General features: G+C 48.6%; 1 long non-coding RNA gene across 1 annotated transcript; it reads left to right on the top strand.

Annotated features, from left to right (window-relative positions):
- Window positions 1-3511: 3511 nt before the first annotated feature.
- LOC135315846 (uncharacterized) lies at window positions 3512-5053 on the top strand. The gene is made up of 2 exons (XR_010375330.1): window positions 3512-3758; window positions 4384-5053. It is a non-coding gene; the product is annotated as an uncharacterized LOC135315846 (long non-coding RNA).
- Window positions 5054-5750: the final 697 nt, after the last annotated feature.

Below are 5750 nucleotides of genomic sequence, written 5' to 3'. Positions count from 1 at the left end.
GTTACGCGTTGGTTTTGTGTTATCTTTTCTTGCTAATTAAATTCTCGTTGCTTATTCTCTCATAAGGCCAGAGAGAAAAGCCAGTGCTCTTGGATGCTTTTAAAAACTTACAAATGTCAGCTGAATCTGATTTTTGTGTGGGTTTAAGACTGCCACTAAACATCTGGGTTTTTTTCCTTTCACTAATCTTTCCAAAACACAGCAAGTTGTGTTGCTGCTTTTAGAGCTTTTGCCCGTTTTGGGCCAATGATGGAACCTCTGCAAAGTGCTTTCAAAAAGAGAGTCGGTCTGTGCACTCCCCAAAACTAACTTTCAGAGAAACTGTAGAAAGTGCGGGTGCGCCTCCCGTTGCGTTGTCTTGGTTATCGGTAGCGCAGAGGAGCGCGCGGAGCACAGGCACTCCATCTGCTAGCTCTGCTTTGGTCGGGGGAACCTGGCATCCACCGTGATCCCCCAGGTCCTCGTTGGTTTGAAAATCCAGTCTACGGCGCTCACTGATGGCTTAGTAAGTTGTCAGGCCAAGCAAGGCGATGTTTTCTCCTGAGAATTAACCTGAAGACGGTCATATTGATCTTAAGGGTTGTGATTACAACAGCAAAGGTAAACTGGGACTTTATTATGAAAGGCTTCATAATTGAAAATTCATATTATTAATTTGAAAGACTTCAACCAATACCTCTGTTAAAACAACTCCCCCAAAAAGCTCTGCTTACTGGTATGAAAAATATCCTTTAAAGTTTCTTAAAATGGTAGCAAGGGACTATTGCAGTGGCTCAGTTTACTGTTCTGTATAACAACAGGTGTAGGATTCTCCTTAATCACATTAAATCATGTGAAATACATAATTTTCAAGTAAATGCTTCACATCAGGCTTGCTTGCTAATACAAGGTGTAGGTGCGTGCTAGGTAATACTGAAGCGTTAATGAAATGTCCCTGGGAGCTCTCCTAACTCCAAGGCAGGCTAAATTATGTCATTGTGATCATTCGATTATTTTTAGCATGATAAACCAGTCATAGGTACATAGAATTCAGATACAAACCATCAGTAGTTTGCATTTGAGCACTTTGAGTGAAGTAGGGAGCTGGTAGCAAGGACTCGTGGGATTTTGGGGAAGAGTTTGGTTTTTATTTGTTCTGGTTGAATGTTCAATTACTGAACATTGGCAACAGCGTCAGATATGACCCCTTTGGCCTGCCTGAGGCTGAGAGTGAAGTCATTCAGTGTCTCTTCAATAATCCATCATTTTAGCTCACAAAGGGATGGGGGTGCTCTACATATGAGATCAAACATAATATTTCCATCCTGAGAAATATGGAAGATAGCCTGCTACCCTTTCTTTTATTCATGCGCTTACAAGCTGTCATCTCAGACGCCTGCCTTCCTTTTTAACATTTTCTTGGCTTTACTGTCTTAAGGCATGTAAAAAGGATCTTTTCAGGTCTGAAAAAAAATTTAAGGCTAAAAAATGGCATTTTGAGAGATGCGTGGTGTTGAATAAAAACCTAATTTTTGACATGGATATAATCAAAGTAATAAAGATTCAAATAACACAGACATGCCTTTCATATCGAAGATGCACATAGTAGCATCCCATTAAATTCTGGTGTAGCAAAGGGAGTGTAAAAGCACCATCTGCCAGCAATTGAGTTACGGGAATAATTTTGGAAAGGCGAACTCCAGTGCTTTGTCTTAGCAGCTGGAAAATACCTGGAGGATCTCTGGCTTCCAGGTAGGCAGAGATGGGCAGAGACCTCATCTAGAAGTTGGGGACCTTCCATTAGATGTCTCTTTGCCCCTGCTAAATAACTAGGCAGCGATCTCAGCTGAGGGTCCCCCCCATGCATGAAACACCGTGGCCGTAAGGTCAAGCTTAGTAGGCCAGCAGGAGGTCTCTATTTACAGAATCCCGTTAGCCTAAAGAAGCAAACAGCCACAACTAAAGCTTAGTTTAACCTCTGAGAAGGGCTCCAGTGAGGTTACTCTGCCCACGTGAGGTTTTTCTTTCCATTTTGGACTCTTCCTCCGCACCCGCCCCTTCGCTCTTCCCCGGGTGGGCCCGACCTGCGCAGCAGAGCCCTGCGCCGGCGCTCGCAGCCCGACGCGCGACGCAGCCGTGGGCTGCCGGCGCTGGACCAAGCAGCGCCTTGGCCGCGAAGGCGCCCGGCTGAGCCGTGTAACTGGCGCGTTAACGGCGGCTCCCCCAGTGAAGGCTGAGCTAGCCTGAGGGTTTGTCTGATGCCCCGTCGTATCGCCGGGTGAGGGTCCGGCTGAGGAGCTGTGCGCCTGGTAGCAGTTTAATCTATGCTTGCGTTGTTGTATAAACCTGGTCGCTCAGGAAAGCAGACAATATTGGTTTTTTTTCCAGTATTTAACAAAATAATGGGCAGTTTTGGCATGGTCTGATTTCTGTATTTTAGTAGTAAATAGCGTGCCTTAACGTCCCTTCCTGCCCAAAGAGACCGGGTTTCTAGCTCGAGCAAAGGCAATGGCAGGACCTAAATAACCCTTAGTCAAAATGGAGTTTGCCTTGTGACATTAAAATATACGCATGTATGCAAATGCCATCGCAGCATGGCACATCGTGGCTCGCCCTTTACCTGCAAGAAGGGGTGCGACCGGTATTTAATCTTCAGAGCACCTTTATGGCATGACTAACACTCATCATCTGCTTCATTTTACACCTGCTGAAAGTTAGTTTTACAAAATTGTGCATGAGCAAAAGCCTCCCATTTGGGACCTGGAGCTGACGGCAGTGCAGCGACGGCGTATGGGCGTCTCAAAAGATCTTCTTGCTCCTATGTTTAAAGCATTGTAGGAATAAATCTTCGGTGAATTAAACAGCAGCCTGATTGCAATGGATTTTGCCAACCTTTCCGTTCTGCGTGCGCCTGTACGCTGGGCATGGCAAAGCTGGTGGCCTTGTACCTCACTGCGTGAGGCAGACTCTTACGGTCGCACAGGGTGACATCCAACAGCATCGCTGAGTCTGGCTACAGCCATTTCTGAGCGCGCACTGGATTTTTCCACGTTTCTTTGCCCCTGGAAGCAAGAGCTCACCCACACAGGCACCTTCAGGCCCTGCCTGCTCAGGCTGGCCGCTCACCGCTGGTGAAAGCTCACTGCTGGTACGCGAGCAGGGACGGTCCGGTGCTGAATGTGGTAAAAGTTGTAATTTCTTCGAGCTTTGGTCTGAGTGGCATTAATAGCTGTGTTTGAATTGTGAGTCAACTTATTTGTCCATTTAAAAGCAAAATCAAATAAGCTTTATTCTGCAGGAGCGATTATTTAAAATGTTTTAATGCTGAATCATGTAAAACCACCCTCACAAAGGTGCAACACTAAAAGCCGGGGGAGGCACCAACCCACCCAGCTGCAGGAGCGCTGTGCATTGTTTGTGCAAACAAAGTTTTTTTTCCAAAACTTTCTTTAAAAGCCCGCTAGAAGGCAGGGATCTTGTGACAGGGCGCAGGGCTGCCAAGGGCGAGAGGAGCTTGTTTTGCAATGGGGCGGGGGGGCCGGGGATTGCTCCATCTGGGAGCTACGTTGCAGATGTAAAATGTGCTTTTGAGGGCTATGGGGGGCTTTCCTGAACTAATGTATTTCCTAAACAAAGATAAATAGATTCTCTGCCGTGTGCAGGGGAAACCTGCTGATACTATCACAGTGGACCTTCGCTCTGTTGCTCTGGGGCCGCTGTACGCTGCGAAATCATTTTGAGGGGCACGTGCTAAGTGCCATAAAGCCAGGGTTTGAAAGGTATGTAGGGCACCGGGACAGGAGGGGTGGGTGCCGGCCTCTGCAGCGCAGGGAGGGCAGATCTGCCTCCTAGGAAAAAGCTGGATCTGTAGGAGAGACGTCTCTAACAGCCTCCCTTGCAGAAAGGGTACGAGTGCAAATCAATGGGAGAAGATTAAATTTGGTGATCGCTCGGGTCCCCCAAAAGCTGTGCATCTCCATGCCCTGTGTTAAATGGCAAAAGAAAGTGCTTTCTGTGTGCCCGGCCCCAGCCCCCCGCTCGCCAGCCAGCCGTGGCCTGTGCTGGGCGCGAGGCGATGCCCGAAACCCACGGCTCTCCCAGCAGCGGCGCCTTGGGCCAAGAGCTGGTTCTGGCCGTAATCGCCTCCTAGGCCTGAGTTAATCATCTGTTTCCCACTGATGGTTAAATAAGCGCTGTTGCACCGGCTGGCACGCTCCCCGCCGCTGCCCACCGTAACTGCTACGGCTGTAAATCTGCTCCTGCTTGTCTACTTAAATTATCTTCCCTGCCTTTCTTCCTCTTTTACCTTCCTCCTTCCTCAATTCCCCACTTTTTTACGATGCCCATAACAGTCCAAAGTCTGCAGCGTTTTGCTGTTTGTTGTTCCTCTGCTTTCCCACCCAGAAGCCATTACCCCAGGGGCAGCATTAACCATTCGTGGTCGGGCACGAGTGTTTGATTCCCGGGTGTTTGCGTCCCTGCCGAATCGTACAGCAGGAGCCGCCGTGTTTCCACCCTGCCCAGCTGGACGCACACCCCCGTGCCGGGAGCGGGGGCACGGCCAGTCCTCGAATCTGGAGGGCAGACGACAAGGTGCTGCCCTTTGCTACTAACCTATCGCTGCTTTACTGATAAAACTCCTGCAGCAAGTTTGAGCCTTAAATACTGTTTCTCTGGCACGATAATCAACAGGAAATGAGTGTGGATGGAGGCAGCCCCTCAGCCCTCCAGTGATGCCGTGCTTCAGCGCCTCCTGCTCCCCAGCTGACGAAGCCAATGGATTTTTTGCTTTAGCAGCAATTTTCCCTCCTTTCCCCTCTCCCCTGTAATGAAAAGTTTCTTGCCACACAGAGGCTGGAGACACAAGGTAATGCCCTTTAATTACCTACCCATAATATACAAAAACAAAAGGTTTCTCACGTCATTCTTTCAATGTTTACTAAAATAGAGACTTTGCTCTGCCAGACCTCTCCTTCACCAGCCAAAACTCACGCTGAAGGTTAACAGCTCCAAAAGTTAATGATTATCTTTCCTTGTTTGCCCAGTGTTTCAGCATTAAAACATGTAAATACGACTCCCCCGTGTAATTGCCGTGGTCAGCCAGCAACCAGCACTGCAGAAAACATAAACATGTCTATTAGCCGAGAGAAATGTTACTCCCTTGCCCGGCCTCCCCGGGCTCCCAGAAGTGTCCGCTTGCCCAGAAAACAGCCAGCGCAGGATAACGCTGTCCTGCTCGGGCTGGCGATTACACGGAGCCTGCTATGAAACTCCCTCTCAAAATAGCAATTTCTAATCTCCCCCGAGGCCGTTAATCAGGTTTCTAATCCAGCAAAGCTGTCCGTACTGTAATATGCTGCAGTTCCCAGGCCTTTATTAGAAACCCCTCTCGGTTACAGCATTTACTGGGTCAGGGGACTGATGGCAACGCTTGCCTGGGCAGAAATAGCTGCAAATATTTTGTGAGACAGAGCTGAGAGCGGTTGATGCCATGACCTGGCCGCCCCTTACCTGTGAGCACTGGACGTTACCAAAGGCTCGTTGGCGTAGAAATACAACGCAACGCCCGCTCCTAATCTGATATTTTTCTGAGGACTGAAAGCAACCTCTGCTTTTCTGGAGACAAATGCAATAGCTGGTGCTCTCTGATTGCTTTCAGATTAGATAGACGCGGCCTGAACGCGTGCAACAGTCAAAGCTTTCTGGGCAGCTTCACAGGAGCAGAGGGTTTGCCCCCGTACCTTGGCTAAAGTCATGCTGGGGCAATTGTA

This window comes from Phalacrocorax carbo, chromosome 15 (assembly GCF_963921805.1).
Source record: "Phalacrocorax carbo chromosome 15, bPhaCar2.1, whole genome shotgun sequence".
NCBI lineage: Eukaryota > Metazoa > Chordata > Aves > Suliformes > Phalacrocoracidae > Phalacrocorax > Phalacrocorax carbo.
The sequence above is the reverse complement of the archived record's forward strand: the minus strand, read 5'-3'. Positions and strand labels throughout refer to the sequence as shown.